A 20,592-nucleotide genomic window follows, 5' to 3' on the forward strand; every position below is an offset into this window, starting at 1 on the left:
TTGCTGTCCTTAAGTTGTCAACAGGTTTACCACACCTATCAGCCAATCACCCATTCCCACACCACCCTTCTGAGTAATACCCCTCCCCACCCTCTCGCTATACCTAAGGGTCTGGTGATTTCTATTTCAGTGTATCTGAAGAAGTGTGCATGCACACAAAAGCGGCCTCGATCCGCTCCTCAATTGGTCATCCAAGGTTTGTTTTAAAGGGCTAGTGGCCTCCTACATGACAAAATGACTGCTCTCTGCTCCTCACTTGCCCCTGCTCATGCAGAGAATATTTCCCATTCTGGTTCAAAGGGGTTCCTGTGCTTTAAGCATCTTGGCCTCAATAGCAGAAATGCTTCCTGCAATCCACAGAAGGGGAGGGTGATGTTATGCTTTGATCCTGCTTGCAGATTTCCCTTAGGCATCTGGTTGGGTTAGGGGGCGCAAATTACTTGCCTTGCCCCGGGTGCTGACAACCCACGCTACGCCACTTGCCGCTGCTCCTTTGAGCGCTTCTGCAGCCTGCCGCTGCGCAGGACTGGAGTAGGGCGCGGGGCGACGGGAAGGAACCCAAGGGGTCCCGAGCCGGGCACGATCCCTGGCGGCTGCTGCTCCTCTGAACGCTTCTCCAGCCTGCCGCTGCGCAGGACTGGAGTAGGGCGCAGGGCGGGGGAAGGAACATGAGGGGTCCCGAGCGGGCGCTGTTTGCCAAAGGATGGGGGGGCGTGGGGGCGCCGGAGAGATCCCTGCACCACGGCGCAGGATAGGCTTAAGACGGCCCTGAATGACATGAACAAAGCCAAGAGTTGTTCTCAACTCTTCCAACTAGAAAGTACTTTGGCAAAAACATTACTCGTGATGCTGTCAGAACTCATTGCTTTTGAGTTTCCCAGAAGTATCTGGCTGGTCACTTTGGGAACAGAATGCTGGACTTCAGACTTTGGTCTCAGCCAGCAAAGCTCTCCTTACGTGCATATGCTCAGTTCACCATTGTTGCTGTTTAATAAAAGCTGCAGCCTTCAGCTGTGTCTCAGTTCTCACGATGGATAGCAGACAGGGAACCTCCATGTTTGCTTCTGATCTCTGCAGCTTTCATGATGTAGCCCTGTAAGTTTTGAATTCTCTCCGTTTCTCATTTTTCCAAGTTCAGTTCACCACATTTCCACATCAGTTTGCAGTTTTTAAAATAAGACAACACCTTCACCAGCATTTTAGAGTGCCTCCTTCCTCTAGAGCAGGAGTCAGCAGGAGACCAAAGGCCAGAGTATTTAGGATGGCATTTGGCAGTGATATGCTAGCAAAACTGGGACAGGCTATATAAAGGAGACAGAGAACATGGCTGATTTCTGTTGTGGACTGAAGGCTGTTGTGACTATGGGAGAGGCAAGAGACCCACTTGGAGTGTAATGCTGTGAATCTCTCCACAGTAGGCTCAAGTTATATATATGTGTAAATAAACCATGTATCATCAAGACACCCCAGTCTCTGTTGTGCCTCATTTCCAAAAGGAAACAGAAACCCTGGGCAAGTGCCTGTAACCCCTGAAATCAGACTGCTGTGGAGATTGGGGTGCTGTGTAACAACACACACACACACACTTTTCTCACTTGATTTTTTGTAATGATCTAAAAAGCAGGTAACATGGAGATTTTACTCAGCTCATGGACGACTCATCTGGGGTCCAACAGTGAGAGAAGTGTGTCTTCATTGTGTTTGACTGGAGTTCGATAATATTGTATTGATAGAGCCATCAAAGGGAGGGATGTTTTTAACATTTCATGAAGCCAGGCACTCACTGAGATGAAAGACAGCTGCCAGCCTGAAGCCGAGGGAGTATACTCTTACGAACAATGGACGGAGGCTAAATGTGTTGATCAATGCTTGTCATTTAACTGGTTTGTCTGAACCTATTAGCCTTTCAGAATTACACTTTCAGAAGGAGGGAACCACCTTTCCCTCTCTCATCAGAGGAGGAAAAAAGAATTCTCAAAGAGGCATAACACTTCTCTTCCATTAGGAAACAATCAGGGGAGATACTCTAGAAGAGGAAAGTGACTATCAGCCTCTTACTATATTCAGGCTGAATACAGATGATATTCTACCAAATGATACCATACCACAGTGTACACTTGAAAGCTGTCTGTATTGCCCTGCAAAGTGATGAAATGAATCTTTGCACTCCCTTGCTTTTCTTGGTTCCTAGTAGGGGTGTGTACTGGAAAAAATAATATTTGATTCAGATTCTGCTATGGAACTTTGACCAGGAGGCTGATTTGCTTCAAGCCACTTTGGTGCAACACCTGCTCTACCCCTAATCTGAAAACCTGAAGCTTCAGGTGCCTCTCTATTGAGTATAAAGGGGAAATGCAACAAATAGCTGTGTGTGAGCTGTATATTTAGCTAGAAGTATTTCAATTTCCATTAAAAAACAACAACAAACCATGGATGATCACTGCATGTTCACGATTCCTTGGTAATAACAAATGTACTGCCAATCAGAAGCATACCTCAGGGCTGGAATACTACCTCCGTTCTGAAAAGCAACAAACATAAATGAATGAATGTCCTGTGGCCTCAGACAAAAAGCAGTGACCCCGAACTTTCAAAAGTGGAAGTGATATATGAGGGGGCACCACAGTGCATGGCGGACTTACTTAATGTTTCTTCTTCTTGTTTTGCCTCTAGCCCTGTTCCAGGAAGACCACGTTGCCATTTTCAGCTTTGCTATGCAATCTCCTACACCGGGAAGAGCTTTGTGTTGCCACCTCCAGGGTGCAGAGCTTAATCAGCTCAGGATTTATTGAAGCGGAGAGGTGAGTGATAGTATCTTTGCAAGTTTGCTATGCAGTGCTCCAGCCTTTGGAATTTATGAACGAGCGGCAAAAGAGTCAAAATATATCAGCTGGTCTGAGTGAAATAAGATCGTGTGCATATACGCAAAGAGAGGTATTATCACAAGCAGAGAGGAAGGGGAAGGATTTACATGTCTGTTTGGAAGCCTCTGTTTGGAAGTGCACATCAGCATGTTCTAAGGTTGTTAGAAAGTTTTTTTCGTTCTTTTTAAAATAAAAAGCGAATGTAAGGGAGGTGTGGGGAGATATAGTCCAGCTGCAACACATCTGGGAGTCAAACAGAGGGAATTCTGCTACCCTCTCTGCCTGGCACCATCAGCTAGATCCCATGTTAAAAACGCTATAATTATATATTACAGTAAATATTATATATACTTTAGTGGGAATCTTAATAATACAGAAACCATACAGCAGTTGCGCACAAAGAGCTAAATGTTTAAGTACTTTGCTTAAGGCATGAACAATGCAATTGGTAACCTCACTGAGTCCAGAGAGAAAACCAGGCAATTCTTGCTTTCAGGGCTGCCTGCAGGTTAATGGGAGCCCATGGGTACACAATTGGTGCCTTAGCCCTTCCCTTTCCTTCTCAAAGCACACCCATCCCAATCATTACCAGCCAGCAACTGTAAAAGGGGTGCACACTGAACATGGATTTAAGCTATCATTCTCACTGACTGTCTTTTTGACTCTCATTGCCATTCAACACCTACCTTATAACGTTCTCACTTGTAAACCAAGATTTCATGTGTCGTATCAGTAGGGCTGAGTCCATGAAAATCTCTGTCATAACAAAACTATTCACCTTTAAGGATGTATTTCATAGGAATGAAAGAATCCTTGGCCCAGGAATTTATTCTGAAAACAATGCATTCTCAGGAAATCATTTGTTAGGCGAGAGTTTGCATAATGAGCCCACTATTTCCATTGATTCATATGGGGAATTTTGTAATGAGTTCCTGACCATGGAATTTTGGCCCCCAAATGATGAAAAAACCAGGAAAGCCTTCTGAAACCTTGCAAAAAGGCAAACAAAGGAGGAGAAAAGACCTTCTTGTTTGTTCAATCTCTCCCCTTCCTCCCTTGCTCTCCCTCCCATCATGGTTTCTGGCAAAACAGCTGCCATGAATCAGAAAAACACAAAAAGTAAGGCTTGTTTAAGGCTGCTTATTTGTATACAGTACTACACACAGGTTTGGCTGTTTGGCTATCTGAATGTGTGGTGTGCATAGCAAGGTTTGGGTATTAACTACTTGTGTTTGGATAAGTGAATTTTCATATAATGTGCATTTGGATAGCAGGACCTGAATAGAGCATAGTCTTTCGACACAAAAATCTACTCCCAGCCAGCCAAAGATTTATATTCCAGCAATGTAAAGCTGGACCAGAGGGAGATTCTTTTCATTGATCATATTCTTACACTATTGTAAACTAAATTTATTGTAAACTAAATTTAATGTACACTAAATTTCAAATAAATTTCTAACTCCAATTGAATTATTCTGCCCGTAAGCCTCTTTGAGAACATAAGAAGAGCTTGTTGGGTCAGGTCAATGGCCCATCTAGTCCAGCATCCTGTTCTCACAGTGGCCAACCAGATGCCTGTGGGAATTCAATAGCACTTCTGAGTAAATATGGTTAGGACGATGCTATAAAATCTGAGCAGGGAAGCTTAACTGGTTTGTGGATCAAGCATTTGATTGCCTTCCATTTCAAACCCATTTGAGTTGAATAGATTGGTACCCCCACATCCACAAATTCTTTAAACTTTCAAAACAGGTACCGTATATTTAAAGGAAATCCATGCCAAATGCCTGAGTCAGGTGTGTACAGCCAGCTCTCATCTGCAGATATTTCTGTCCACAAAACCGCATTGTTAGAGTCAATGAAATTATGCAACAGCCTCAAGTATTCTTAGATATAAATATTTTAATCACTTCTGGGGGTGGGGGAAATCACTTTTAGAAACATAGAATATATTGGTCGTTCACCAGGCTATGTCAGCCAATTTAACCAGAATGAGGAAGGAACCTCATTAAGCAGTTTGGGAAGAGGGGTAGAATAATAACAGAAGATGACCTTGTGCAGGGAATTATCTCTTAATACGATCTTTTTCATGGGGGTGAGGTGAGGATTGCCAAAGAACACTGCTCAAATGATTTCTGAAAATGCAGGAAAGGGGGCAGGGGGAGAAAAAACTACCGCACAGTTTAAAAAACCAATTCTCTCTCACACCCATACATTTGCATACACACTGCTTGGCTGCTGCTTGTCTCTCTGCCCTGTTAGATCTCTGAGACCAAGCCCCAAGCCCACTCCTTGAACAAAGGAAAGGCGTTTCAGCACTGTAGGAAAACTTGCGGGCAGGAAATGCGGGCACTTTTGAGCCTTTTCCAGGTTGCGGCATGGGAACCAAACCCACAAGAGTTCTTGCCTTCACACTCATCATGTTTGGTCCTGGCTTCTAGTAGAGAGGAGGAAAGCCAGTGGGCCCTGTTGATCTCATGGGCCCATGGGCATGGTGATGGGGAAGGTGAGCAAGGAAACAACTTAGAAGCACCCAGAGCCACCTAAGGAGGAGCCAGAAGCAGGTGTGGTGCTGGTGCTGTTGAATGGGAGCTGCAGGCAAATTCAGATCTCATGTGTGGCGGCCATTGTTTCTTACCATCCAAGTCCAGTGGGTGCTCCTCCATTGGGCAAAGTGGGACATAAACCTTCCCAGATCCAGTCTTTCGCTTGTCATTCAGTCATTATTAATATGTTTCCACTGACTGAGTGGGTTCCTATATGCTTCTGCCCATTTCCTTTGCTTAGCCAGTCAAAATAATTACTACCAGCAGAACCGACCCCTATTTCCAGAAACTCCCACAGAAATGGCTTTCGTAGGGTGATGAAGGCAGGAAGAGGAGAGGAGAGGAGAGGATAACCAGTGACTGAGAGTGTGTGAGAGAGCAGACAAGTGAGGAAGAGCAAAGATCACAAAGGAAGGTTCTAAGGAATGATCTGGAATTCGCTAAATCCTAAGAGAATGTCTACAGCAAACTTTCCCTGCTCTTTTGGTCATGCATGTCAGCAACTTAAACCTTATTTTTTAGCTGCTATGCAGCACAATCTATATGTATGAGTACACAGAAGTCCCATTGTGTTCAGTGGGGCTTATTATCAGGCAAGTGCGTATATGATTGCAGTCCAAGTTTTACTTGCCTATTTGTTCAACCTTAGTACTAGGACTTAACCCAATTTTATTTTTTATTTTTTTAAAAAAACACATTTGCAGTGAAACTACCCCCCCCCCCAGGAATGTGCTCTTAGGATCCCAGATTGAATTTGCCTAAATGTAAGCTTTAATAGGCCAGCATATTCTGTAAAGTCCTGCAGAATAAGTCAGGGGATCTCTTTTATTGGACCAGCAGCAAAAACTGTCTAGACCTCGGTCTTTTAATACCTTGGCACAGCAAGCCTGTCTCCTTTGGCACAGATTTCATATTATCACACTTCCCACAAACTTTACATAGTAGTAAAGACATAATTTCATTTCCAAATGGAGATTTTGATCTGATGGAGCTATTTAATTATGTACGGGAAAGTAAGAAAATGGAAATGTTCAAATGTGTGCTGGGCAATTCTTGACTTTTTTAACATAATTATCCTACCTTGGGGTCATATCGAGTCACTCCCACAAAGGCTAACTTCCTCTGAAGGGCTATTTGTCACGGCTGCTTGGCACTTAATCACCTTGTCAGATCAATTGCTGGTCTGCCCATTCCTTTGATCCTTATGAAGGTTTAGGGCCCCTCCTCCTAGTTTGCTTCATTAAATCTGCTTTTGAGGGGAGAAACAAGGGAGGGGGGAAAGAGCTAAAGTAAACAAACTATATATATATATTACACTGAGCAGGGGGGATGTTTGAAAAATGGAGAGGAAATATACACTTTCATAAATTGCTCACCTAAGTCAGATTCTGATCTGAGGCTGCTCTCCATAACCCTCTTACTCTGGAGAAGGCCTGCTTGTCTTATTGGATTAAATGAGTTGTGGAATGCAGGTTTGTGGATGGAGGAGAATCTCATTTGGTCTACATGTGTAAGTTGACCAACCTGATTTGCTCCTCCCAAACTAATAATACTCAGATAGGATCATAATTACCTTTGGACTTTGCAGTTCTCTGAACTGTGTGATGCAGCTCATGATTTTAAAAAATACAAAAATGTGTTAAAATGCGTACTGTAGACTGATCTGGCTCCCGTCTCGAACACAACCACAGAGACTCTTATGTTTGAGTAAAAAAGAAGGCTTTGTCCAGGGCTTGCAATGGTTCAGGTCTGACTACAAGAACAGGTAGCCAAATATACAACTGGAGGGTTCAAGGATGGACTAGAAATAGACTGATCCATCAATCCCTACTCTAGGTGAGGGATGGAGAACCTGTGGCCCTCCAGATGTGTGACTGCAGCTTTCTGACCTCATTGGCCATGAGTGCCTTTTACCTGTGGCAGATTCTGGACCAGGAAAACTTGACCCGACAACTCTTCAAATAGATGACATCTTCAGAAAGAGGACTATCCTAAAGTAGGAGATATGGCCATCCTCTTCGAGAAGCTGGAAGGGGAGCTAAAACTTGAAAAATGATAGCACTAGCTGTTCACACAAATATGATTAAAATATGAAAAGGGATCCCAGGAAGGAAAATTAGTGACACTGATTTGCCAGCAACAGGCAACAAAATAGGGCTGCTCTTGGTAAACATGTAGTTAGATCACCACTATTAAAACTACTGCTGCCATCGCCACTGCTACTAAACAATTACGTACTGTAGTTTGTTTTGAGTGTCTGAGTGGCCAAAGTGCTTCACGTTCATTATCTCAGAAGTTGTAGATGTTTGCTGCTTCGTGCGGTTAGAGTTGTACTTACCAAGCATTAGGATTTTGCACACAATTAACATACGGCTTCATCATATCATTGCGTGCCACAGACTTGGCATATTCAGCAATCCATTTAAGCAGCCTTTCTGAAAGCAACTTGTTCCAAACAGGCTTAGAGTAGACAGGTGCCATCCCAGATCACACAGAAGAGCTTTGGAATACAAAGGAGAACCTTATGAGGGAGCAAATTCTTTGTTTCTGAAGCTGGTCAGAAGCAGGCCTCAGATTCTTCTTTTGCCCTTCTCACCTCACATCTACTCCAAGGTGACTCTCACAGGTACTTGAATGTGCTTGGGATATATTATGTTCTTGAGAACGGGATAAAATCATTTGGTGGAATCTGGGCCGTTTTGGTACTAATGTTCTGCAATGTGTTAATATTCTTTACAAATGAAAAGAGGAAATAATAAGTAGGGTTTAAAAAGGAATCTTGGAATTCTTCTAAGTATTGGTGAGACATTCTGCAGTTATCAAATGTATTAGAGTAGGCTTGACATACATCAGGAAAATTCCTGACATGTCCTGGTTTTCGGGTCTTAAAATGGCACCAGGGATGAATTTTGCCGACTCATCAGGGAAAACCCAGGTGTATGGCAATGCAACGGAAAAAGCAGTGTAAACAGCTCCAAAAGATTAAAATCACAAAGCTCAACAATTTGGGTTCGTTCCCCAAAAAAGCTCAATAATTTTGGCGTGTTTATAACAAAGCTCAATAATTTTGGGGTCTCCCTAAAAGAAAGCTCAACAACTTTGCAGGTGTTAGGAATTTTACCTTTTTAAATATGGCAACCCTATAGTAGAGACCACTGGAAAGATGAGGGAATGCATACAGGACAAGGATAGTATTTCTATGTGCTATTTCTATATAGCTTGTTAGAACATCCACACTTTGAGTAATGTGTGCTGTTCTGCTCATTCGGTGTTTTTTGTTTTTTTTAAAAAGTGTGTAATAAAAGTGGAAAAGGTACAGGTAAGGTCAGTAATATCAGAAGTACAGAGCATCCACAGCTGTGGAAGGATAAAAAAATAACCTTGCAGAAGAACACAGGCTATGCCCTGAGGCCTCTGCCAGTTTTTGCAACAGCAAGCACAGAATGGTTACCTTTGTTATTATTACTTCCTTAAATCTCACCGCATAGCACTGGGAAGTTTCTTCTCAGGAATACCTCGTTTTCCGACCTTGTGAAGACTGCGCTGTAACTCTCCTTACCTCAGTCTGCAGTGCAGATGCAGGTGCGGTGTGGACTGTGGGGGTCAGATGAACATCTGACCCCTGAAAAATGGCCAGTGCAAATGTGCTCTTAGTAGCCTCTCGGCGTCTCTTTGCTTTAATGTTGCTTAGATGAGATTCATCCAAGGCTATTGCCTTGCCAGACTTTAATTGCTACGGTTATCTATCTGCTGAGTGATAATAAGAAAAAGAGGCCTTTTAACATTTCACTTACCCTTGCCTGGAAAAGCATGTATCATGGTCACCAGAATTCAGCTGTCAGCATCTTTCACAATACGCAAAGCAATATACTGAGGCTGCGAGTGAGAAATTTTTATTAACTTCCTCTTTCAGCTACATCATTCCTCTACTAAGGCATTGCTGCCATGCTGCACAGATAACTGATGACCTCCTGTTTTTATTTCCTATCATTTTCTCCATTGCATCAGGCTTTTACAGCAGCCTTCCCCAACCTGATGCCCTCCAGAAGTTTTGGTCTACAACTCCCAGCAGCCCCAGCCAGTGCAAAGGATGATGGGGATTGTAGTCCAAGCACTGAGTTGGTGTGGTTACATAAGAAAGTGCCTTATGCAGAGTCAGAGCACTGCTCCGTCTTGCTCCACACTGACTGGCAGCAGCTCTTCAGGGGTTGAGAGAGGAATTTCCCCAGCCCTATCTGGACATGCCATGGATTGAACCTGGGACCATTTGCATGTCTAGCATGTGCTCTGCTGCTAAGCTGCAGCCCTTTCCTCTAGGCTACCTGAAAGATCTCATTTTTAAGTGCCACATCTTTAAGTGACAGTTTGCAAATAAAACCTAGAAGTGGAACCTGCAGAGGTACCACAAGGGATGAAATAACAGCTGTTCTTGAAAGGTCTTGCCAACACACCCTTAAGCATCACTTGCTCAGCTCAACATGCCTTCAAATTGTAAGATAGGGATGGAATAAATCTGAGCTGAAACCATTTCCGTTCTCCCCGAGATGCCCTCAAGTAATGGGCACAACACAAGGAAGGCCCCTTTGTACTCTGAATGCTATATAATTTAATGTTTTCCCACTAAATGTGCTCTGGAGGCAGAATGGAGAGCTGATGAACTGAAGCACTATTTTGTCCAAAGGCTGCAATCCATAAACCACCTGAAGTGAAATACTTGGATTTAAGCTGATGAGGCCCATTGACTTCAGTCCGTTGGTTCAAATCCAATTACTCTGTTATCTCATGTATGAACTGGATGGATAGCAAATCTATAGCAGAGTGAGAATATCAGCCTAGATCTTCTGATCCTCACCCAAATCTGCCTAGAAGAGGATTCTGTCATTATTTACAGCACACACACAGCGTGAGAGAGCTAGTGATGGCGGGGAATACTTGCAGATTCTATTATTTGTGATGATGCTTTAGGATCATGGACACCTATAATGGTGGCAACTCACTGCTTATGCATGCTGGGTGACTGTTACAAACATAGGCACCAATCACTTTGGTTCAGACACATTGGTTGTACTTGGATTCAATGCTAAATCATAGCTTAACACTAGTCTATGGGAATGAGTCCAGGTTAACCATGGGCTTTTGACACGAAGGAGATTAGAAGCTTTTGCACTAATTTTCAACTAATCACAGTTATTTGCTACATCTAAACCTGGAGAAACTATGGTTAGTTATAACTATAGTTTAGGCTGGGATGAGGGGGAGCTGTAGTTCTCCAGATGTTGCTCGACTTGAATCCCCACTAACCCCAGCCAGCATGGCCATCACTAAGACATGAGGGGAGATGTAATCCAACAAACACCAGGAGGGCCAAAGGCTCCCCATCTGTGGTCTAGACCCTAAAATATGCAGGTCCCATGACTGCACAAGTCTCATAACGTTGCCTTCCAATACTTGGGAGGATGATGGGAACAGCCATGGTGGGGCAGAGCTATCACAAACATCCTCACATGCATTTTTACTTAATGCTTAACAGTAATGTCTTGAAGAGGCCCAAGTAAGATTTCTCCCTCAAGATACAAGATGAGATCCACTGGGTGCTTTCTGATAGATGAGGGCAAGAAAGCAGCTTGCCAACAGGGCTTTTCAAGTGGCAAAGAAATGGGTGCGCTTGATAAATTGCCCAATAGGTAGCTTACCCCTCTGTCCCTATTTTGGAGGGGGCTGCACCACACTGAACAACTATCAACACTCTTGCAGTCTTTGTTAATCTTGAACATCTCGTGATGCAGCTGGTTTCCCCATTAGACTTCCACGCATGTGGTAGAAGAGCTGTATTAGATAATCATCAGCCACTGTGGACTGTGCAAATTAGTCATACAGCAGTTATGCCATAATAGCTAATTTGGCCCGATTAGCTATTCTCAGTGGAAACACTTATCTGAGTCAACTCTGCTTGCTGTAGCCTGTTTGTGATTTCCTGCTGAACAAGCAAGCTTATTCCCAAAGAAGCTTCCTTTTGGTTGCCATCACTGTAATTGCTATTTTTGTACTCTAAGAGCATACCGAATAGTACATATTAATGACATCGGCAGTTTTTCTTATCATGACAGTATAAAAAGTTGCATTGACCTTGTTTAGTTCACCACAGCATAAGCACTAGCATATTCTACTGCTATGGCCACCTGAGGGCAGCAGGCCAGTTTAATGGGTGTAGTGCATATCTTTGCCCTCCAGCAGAGGGAAATGAAATGATTTCTTCCAGCACCTCCCCTCTGAGTATCACTGTGCCCAACAATAGGGCCAGTCCTGGCCAGGAGCGCTATGTGTACAACTGATAGAACATGTGTACTGTTTACATAGTACAGGTCAGCATCTGACCTTGTTACATATGTTCAGGTCAGCATCTGACCTTGTAGTTTGCAGGTTTTGAGACCCTTGAGTAAATTTGCAAACACCTGTATTCTTGATCTGACATTGGTAAAAAAAATATTGGTCCATAATGAGTATTGTGGTACGGATGCATGAATTTTGGCTGCCTGAATTTTCAGAGCTAGATTTGGAAGTGCAGGGAGGAACCACAATATTCAGCCCATAGTCTGTTTCTCTCAAAGATGCAATATACCAGAAAGGAAGAATAGTTAGATATGACTGCTCTATTCCCCCCCCCCTTTGTTACCGCAGCCCCATCCATGCATGCTGCTGTAGTTAAGGGTCTGTCAGCATTTTTATTAGCAACACTCCTCTGGGGGTTTATAACTCAGCATTAAAAATTCTCTCCCACATAAAACTAGTCATGCAAGGGAACACTTCTTTAAAACTAAACATCAGAGAATTGTATTTCGCTTTTTGAAAGTTGCTTTAAAATCACCTGCAACTTGCTTAGACATTCAGACTCTGTCTTCTTAGACTTTGCATGTCCTTCAGTCTATACCCGTGAGGGTCATAGAGGGTAATAATGGAAAATGATAATGCAGGTCACATTTTTCAAAGGCACTTCTGTGAATTTTGAAAATGGGCTTGCACATATTTTCAAATCTATTTGCAAGCAGGCCTAGCTTGCTGGCTATCACTGGGACTCATGGCCTCTCACGCTCACAGAGTTTAATAGAGGTGGTAGACACACTGGAGTAGAGAAGAAGCCTCTGTGTAGGCACACATGTTACCTCTCATGTTATCTCCCAGCTTCCTCGTGCAAATACCCAAGGCATCGAATTCATCACTTGGTGAGTGCAATATCAAGTGATGGCTTGTATGGTGGCCATCACAGATCAAACACTACTGACATAACATTTCTTATACAGAGAAGACTGCATTTTCTGTATGAGATTGTGAAGGAACTGAACTGCTTGGTTACATATCTGTGCATTGTATGGAAAAGTATGCCCTACTTGTATGTCTTGCTGCATCTGGCAAGGGGATGCATAGTTTTCTGGTTTGTTCATGTGGAGAATATAGGGTTAACTTGAAGTGTTGGCAAGTGCCTCAAGCATAGGTAACCTCCATGGCTTATCTGCAGAATGGCATATCTCTCTCTCTGGGGGTGGGAATTTTAAAGGCTCCAACCTTCCTTGATCCCGTAACCTGAGGGGACAGGGAAATGATTGACAAGGGGAGTCTATAATAACAGTTCTCATCTTGGAAATTTGCGTGATAGTGGACATTTTGTAGCCTGGGAGGGAGGCTTCAAGGAACAAAGGACTACTCATGAGTAGAGATTTTACCGATAACCTGGTGAAACTTAGGGTCATCATTTCAGTTCATGCTGTTCCTGCCCAGTTGAGGAAAAAAGGTCCAGAGTGTGGCCTGCCACATGCATTGGGTCAGTGACATGTTGGGACAGCCTCGTGGTCATCCTGGCAGCCATGAAGTCCTGAACCACCCCCCACAGTCAGTCACATCAGCATGGGGGTTGAAGTCCCTCCTAGATCAGCAGTCTGGGAGCCCTCAACACCATCTCTGAGACCAACTTTTTCAGCTCAGGCAGGGAGACTGCTGGGCGGCGAGGCATACAGTAAACAAGCAGAATCCCTAATCTGTCCCAGTTCCCCAATGCCAGGAACACACACTGTAAGCCCCCACCTCAAACTGTACAGAGAACCTGAAGAGAGAGAGGGGGGGAGAGAGAGAGAGAGAGAGAGAGAGAGAGAGAGAGAGAGAGATGGAATTTCTGTAGACCACAGCAACTCTCCAGTCTGCCCTGATGAAGCACTGAGTACCCAGGAGGACACAGCTGAGGGAGGCCAAATCCACCCTGCTCACCCACCCAGGTCTCAGTGATACTGAACAGATCGGCCTCCTTATCCATAATCAGATCATAGATGAGGGAGGTCCTACTCAGAGCCAACCTGGCATTCAGCAACTGCAGCTGCAGACCCGAAGGCTGTCTGATAGGACAACAGCAATTCCCAGGTTGAAGAGGGGCTGGCACATGGCACAGTCAATAACTGCCTGCACCCAGCCTGTGCCAATTGAAAACATTTCAAACAATTATGGCAATAACAACAGCAAGAAACCCCCCTAGACTAGACCCCAACCCAAGAGTCTGTTCAGTCGCTTCAGCTTTTTGTAGCTGGCGTCAGTCAAGGTCCCGCCCTCCCAAGCCAGGTGGGAAAATGCCAGGGAGCAGGTCTTCCAGGCCTCACAGCCAAGACAGCCACTTCCAACCATCATTTTCCTTATAAGATACAATGACAGAAGAGCTGGATTTAAAGGTGGGAAGCCAAAGACACACTCAGCTATGAAGCTAACTTAATGAACTGATTGTGTTTCTCCCTCTCAGGAAATTCGCTACAACCTGAAACCTGCATAGCACCCAAAATAGCTCATCTGAATGCTTGCTATCTTCTCCCAGACTCAATCTTCCATTCCAGATGCAGACATGGATTGCTTGAACATCAGCCTTTCTCACCTCAACCTGCCCCCCTGGCTTTGAGTTTGAGTTTTCAGCATGCAACATATGTGCTCTACCAGAGTTACAGATTCTTCCCCACTATCCTTCCAGAAATGGAAATCTCTATAGTCCTCATTAAAATGTGTGTGTGTGTGTGTGTGTGTGTGTGTGTGTATTTAAAATCCTTTGTTTGGGAAGAGACCCCAAAAGTGACTTGATAATGTTTACCACCGCATAACCTAGACAAGATGCCTGATTTCCCATCCACTTAGCAAAAAAGAAAAAAAGAGGATGGTTGGGAGGGTGAGGAAAGGAGGCGGGAGAGACATAAAAACTGCTTGTGCATATGTCTCCTGCATCTTTACTGTTGTGGTAGAGCAAAGCTGCACATTAATATGTCAGATAGGTATTTGGGTAGGAAATATGATCAAAATGGCTACGGGGGAAAATGGAAGAATGATTTATGGGTCCGAATAAAATCAAAGTGAAGTCTCTATCTTTTCCCCCCACGGTGATAAGTATTATAGTTACATAGCTGTATAAATCAACTTTGATATTCAAAATGTTAATTCCTCAGCCTTAGAGCTAAGGCAGAAGAATGCACCTGACAGCCCCCATTTGGAAAACCTCCTGTGTTTGGAACTGGGATACATGAGATGCCATCGCGTTGCCCTCTGTGCTGCTTCTTACACCTAACATGGCTTCTAATTGGGCTGCCATTGCTCTGGAGGAGAAACTGGAAGTTCTATGACTGCTCAGGTTTCCTGAACATGAGCTCAGCTAAGGTCATGTTGTTGCATGTATTTTCCCTTGGAGGATGCCAGATTTTTAACAGCATGGCTGAAAACGTACAGGGGCATGGGGCTGAGAACAAGGGAGCGAGCGAGAGAGAGAGAAAGAGAAATATATGATATCTCTTTGCTGTCATCAAAAATAAGTTCTGGTAGCCTTGACCACCTGTGGTTTAATTAACTGAGTTTGTTATACATTAAGATAAAAATCTGGCTATATTCAGTGGAAAGTATCTCCCTCCTTTTTTTCTTTCTACAGTAAATGCTCTCAAACAAAAAAAAAATACCCCCAAAAACAGTAATTCCAAAATTTGTGTTTGGCTGAGACTGTTTCCCAGGCAGCCATAATCTACAGTTACTGTTGCCTGACAAGAGCCTTTTAACTGAAATTGCTCTTGTTACTGCCGTAATAAAATCAGTTTAGAAGATGAAAAGGCTGCCTTCATGGTTTCCTCTCCACTTCCCCCTTCTTTTTAGGGGAAATTTTCTATTGCTCACAATGCTGTAGGATGCAGTAAAGAGCTTAGAATTATTAGTGGCTTTCATTTTTTAATATCCAAGGCAGCTACGGAAGAGCCAAGTGGAATCTCTGAAATGGAGAGAGGCCCGCTACCAACGGGCCTCTGCTTCTGTTTGATAAGGCTGGCTCCGTGATGGTTTTCCTGCGGCAGAATTTATGTGTGGAGGACAAGAATGGAGGAAGCATTAGTCTCTAAGCAAAAGGCAGTCTTACTCTCAGACATGTGGCATAACGTTTTCAAACAGGCCAAAAAGTTTATGCAGACACATACAGGGCAGATGTAAGGCATGGACGGATCTTTAATTGAGTGAGAGGAGGGCCCTCAATGCTAAACAAAATAAATTCGTCAAATGCAAAGTGAAAGGAAGTTTACTGTCAACAGTAGCAAGCCCAGTGCATCCCAAGCCTCACAGAGATCTTCCTCAGGGGGAGTGAGGCGGATTTCATTGCACAAAGATATTCCTCAGAGTCCTGTGCTAGCAAAGAGATTGCTCCTCTGGAATTCATTATCCAAGATCTCTATAAAATTTATTGATGAAACAGTAGATGAAACGATGACAAGACATCTGCTCTGTGTTGTGGGGGAAGTTACTTTTGCACATTTCTATGTGCTGCCAGAGTGGACTTAAAAGGCTTCTGCTGAGTCTAAGCACTTGAGGGGAGATTGTGGCTCCCAAACGACTGGGCTGCATGCCATATTTCCTGACCTCCTGGTCTGAAGTGAAAGGAACAATATCTGAATAAGGAGCTCATTGCAGCATGAGAACAAGCCTTTTTTGCGGTGGCCCCCCACCTGTGGGATGCTCTCCCTAGGGAGGCTCGCCCAGTGCCTTCATTACATATCTTTAGGTCCCAAGCAAAAACATTCCTCTTATCCAAGGCCTTTGGCCTTTTAAATATGTTGGTGGGAGTGGGGTTATGTATTTTTATGTTGTTAACCGCCCTGTGATCTTCGGATCAAGGGTGGTATATACATTAATTAATAAAATAAAAATAAAATAAAATAAAATAAAGCACATTCCCCTAACCAAAGAATCCTGGGATCTGTAGTTTACTTCTCACAGTGATACAATTCCCAGCACCCTAACAAATGACAGTTCCCAGGATTCGGAAGGGGGGGGGGGAGATGTGCTTTAAATGTATGGTGTCTGTGCAGCCCTGGAGGAAGATACGGCTTGTTGGCTGGCTGGCTGGAACCCTGAACTGAAGCATCTCATACTTGCAACAATTTGTTGCAGGTTCCACTTATCCACCAGCATGGTATGAAATATGTCAAAAACACTTTGAATAATTAGCAAGTCAGGGAAGAGAGTCTCTTGTATATGCAAAAGTTGGGTTGATCACTCCCTGATATAGTAAGATTTTGTTTGTTTGTTTGTTTGTTAGCAGCAGCAGCAGCAGCATTATTCACAAGTAAATTGGGCAATATCTCAATAAATTGTTATGGCAGCCTCGAGCTAACACAGTGATCAAGTGCTGGTCTATACCATCCCATGATGGCAGTAAAAACCAATAGATCCCAGGCCATCTTAGCCCCTTCTGATGCCAGTTCCCAGAACCCTCCTTTTCCAGGGTTTTCCGCTGATTGCTTCTGGCAGAGATCCTGCCGGTGGCATTTTTGCCCACCTGCACATTTGTCAGGTGGAGGTGCTGTGCCAGTGCTTGCATCACTCCATTGGTGTTGGCCTGCAGGAGCCCAACTTAGCTTGTTCTTGCCCTACAATCTTCACATGTAGCTGTGGAATATCATCAGTTGAAAGAGCAAAAGGACTGGAAATCACAGCTTAGGTTACCTGCCCTTTTTTTCAATTTGAGAGCATCTTCCTGCAGCGTATTCATATGAAACATGCGACTCTGTCCTTGAACAACAGTAGGCTCTGAAATCCACAGACTTTGGCAACTGCAATTCACCGTGGAGATAGACTTGGTTCCAAAATGAACAGAGAGGTCTCCATTTAATCTGCTGCACCAGGACTTGAAGAATGAGCAACCATAAAGTAGAAATATGACTGTTGCTTCATGTTTTGCAATGTAAAGCATGCATTAGACAAAAGAAATTAATGGGAATATAACACTTAGGGGAATGACTGCCCCACAAAATAATGTAAGTAGTATAAATTGGTAATAAAGTTTAAAGGGCCAAAGCATTTCATGATAGGCCTCAGTAATGATCTGCTAAAGTAAACAGTGCTGTTATTGCAGCTATATCAACACAATCTATGGAAAAGGAAAAACTAGGCAACAAATTGTTTGACTCCAATCTGTTTCCACATTACAACTCTTAATGGTATCAGCCAAGCCTATCTGTACTTGTATAAAACTTAAGGAAGAAGCACAACAATTTCCATGTAACCCGAAGAGGCTTTTGCTGGCACTTCTGTGTTTCTTAATGGAATTTGCCTTTGCACCATGGGCACTGCACCTAAGTTAAATGTGTAATAAAACAACCTGCCCCAAACAAATTACACTTAACATCTGCAATGGTGGCACAGGCAATGGCCTTTCAGAGATACAGTTAGGGATAGATGAGGGAACCATTTTAAACAGATTTCTATGTGGAATCTGGCAGTTCTGACCCAACTGAATTTGCTCACATTGAATTATCTCTTGTGCTGAGTGACCACTTATGTCTGAGACTCTTTCTATGTTGGATGTATTTTTTAAAAATAATAATAGCAAAATGATATGCATAACTGCATATATCACTTTTATTCTGTAAAGCAGAGTTAAGCCCCATGCTGTACTGTATTTCTGCAACATAATTTTATGAGTATTCATATTTTTATGCAGTGATATGCATTGCTGTATGCATCTGGTTCTATGCAGGAAATCTGGGGTGTATATGAGTCTGTGGGTATAATATTATATGCACAGAAATGCATATAAGAAGTGTAGTAGGGTAGGAAACTAGGAACTAGATGGGAAAAAATAATAATCTGTGGATATAATAATTTACCTGTCCTTCACCCAAGGTCCCAGGGTGGGTTACAACAATTAAAACACAATCTTAAAAACAGTTTAAAACAACTAACAATTGCAGAAATAAGGTAAGTCCTAAAAATATGCATCTCAAGTGTCAGAATCTAGGGTAAAGAGGTGTGTCTTCAGCATTTGTCAAAAGCTGTACTGTATACTGAAGGTACCAGGTGTACTTTGATATCAGGATTATCAGAAAATCCCATGATTAGCCAGAATACTGTGAACTAGGGATGAGTGACTTAGTGTTGGTTTCTCTCGGTTCCTCATTTTTCAGTGCTCCACATTTCAACTTCAGTTTATAATTTTTTTAAAGTCCTCATGAAAATTACAGTAATCAAGATTTCAAATGCATTTTCTAATGCTACCTTCTGAAACATAGACATTTGTGTGCGCACTTTGCCCTAGTAAATGCATTTTGTGCACATTATCTGGCTGGAGGAATGCACTGCAAAATTCAGAGAAATGTACCTTTCAAACGGTCACTGTGTTTCAGCTTGTATATTGATTGTGAACTGCACATTAGGTAAGTTTGTCCTTAAATGCAAACCGATTCTAATTCCCCTACCCCCAGCCCAATGGTGAACTCATATCCCTTCCTCGTCCATGTAAACACACATCTCCAAACACTGGGCAAATGTGTGCCAGGCAGACAAGGGACATTGCAGCTCCCTGGCGTATCTCCCCAAGGGACTCTTAAGTTCATTTGAAGTGAATCAGTACAGTAATTGTGGCATCACATCCTGAGCTTATAGCTCAAGGCAAATTTCCTCCAACCTGCCAATTTTATAATAATCAAAACAAAACAAAGCAGAGACATGGGCTTTCCTCTCACAGGCGCTGTGGTGCATACAGGCAGATCCTCGTCTGCAGTGGTGACACATGAGGAAGGACAGAGGCAGTGGCATTTTCCCCCAGACAGCAGTGCTGGGCTCCTTGAGATGGGAATTGGGTAAGGTGGCAGGAGCAAGGTTGGGGAGCTCTGGGTTGGTTCCAGAGCTTCGCAGGTGTATGCATACCTGCAGGGTTGACAGCACTCTACAGCTCCCCTGACTTTGTCATCACCACTCCATCCCAACAAGTGTGGCACCACCAGCAGGACGATGTCACCATACCCCAATCCACTGCTGCTCATATGTTTACCAAGGCTGTACTCTCTCCCTCTTCTGTTGGCACATGGGCACTCACTACATCTACTTGTTATGAGGAATGAAAGGTATATATATATGCTTCCCATTTCTCAGCCCAGTCTTCCTCCTGCTTCATCAAGTGGCATGAGCTCTGAGCTTATGTTGGTCCCATCCACACGGTACAGTTAGAATACTGTTGTGCTTCTTTAACAGCCACGGAGAATGTTGGGAACTGCACTTTGACTGCCAAAAGTAGTACAATAGTGCTCTAAATATATAGTGCAGGTATGACCCTGGATAGGGATGCTGGAGAAAGATAGGTGAACTGGTATTGTACAGAAGTGGTGTTCACATGTTGCATTCGACAAATGTACAATCTGTGTACCCATGTTCACATAAAGCAGAGCTGTACACATCAACAAGTGTAAACCTTTCACACAGACACTTGTACATGTGTAGAGACAGCTTATGTGTTGTACCGCAGAAGTTTAATACTCTTTAAGAAAAGTAATGCGAACAACTGCCCTGTTAATTGTAATGATGATGATGATGATGATAATAATAATAATAATAATAATAATAATAATAATAATAATAATAATAAACACCAGTACAGTCTCATTTTTAGTCTAACTCTATGGAAACTCTGGATTTGCAAAGGGTAATTTTCATACATAACAGAAGATAAGTAAACACTGCAATATTTGCAGATATTTGGAAAGTATTAGGGAACCTTTCCCTAGATTATTCCTTAGGCACAACTGCCTCCTGCTGCTGAATTTGGATGATTCTCAGTTGCTACAGTTTGCTACCCAAGCTGTGAGTAAACAGGTTGGCTCTGCTATTTCCTGGCAGCCTCACTAAAGCAACTTTGCTTC

At 43.2% G+C, this 20,592-nt stretch overlaps 1 long non-coding RNA gene across 1 annotated transcript in view; it reads left to right on the forward strand.

The window, feature by feature from the left end:
• The window catches only part of LOC117047149, a 76,184-nt gene extending 61,748 nt beyond the window's left edge, over positions 1 to 14,436 (forward strand). Inside the window, exons 2-3 of the long non-coding RNA XR_004426665.1 lie at positions 2,674 to 2,801; positions 14,187 to 14,436. This is a non-coding gene — a long non-coding RNA (uncharacterized LOC117047149). The remainder of the gene's footprint in view (positions 1 to 2,673; positions 2,802 to 14,186) is intronic.
• Positions 14,437 to 20,592: the final 6,156 nt, after the last annotated feature.

This window comes from Lacerta agilis, chromosome 5, assembly GCF_009819535.1.
Source record: "Lacerta agilis isolate rLacAgi1 chromosome 5, rLacAgi1.pri, whole genome shotgun sequence".
NCBI classification, from domain to species: domain Eukaryota; kingdom Metazoa; phylum Chordata; class Lepidosauria; order Squamata; family Lacertidae; genus Lacerta; species Lacerta agilis.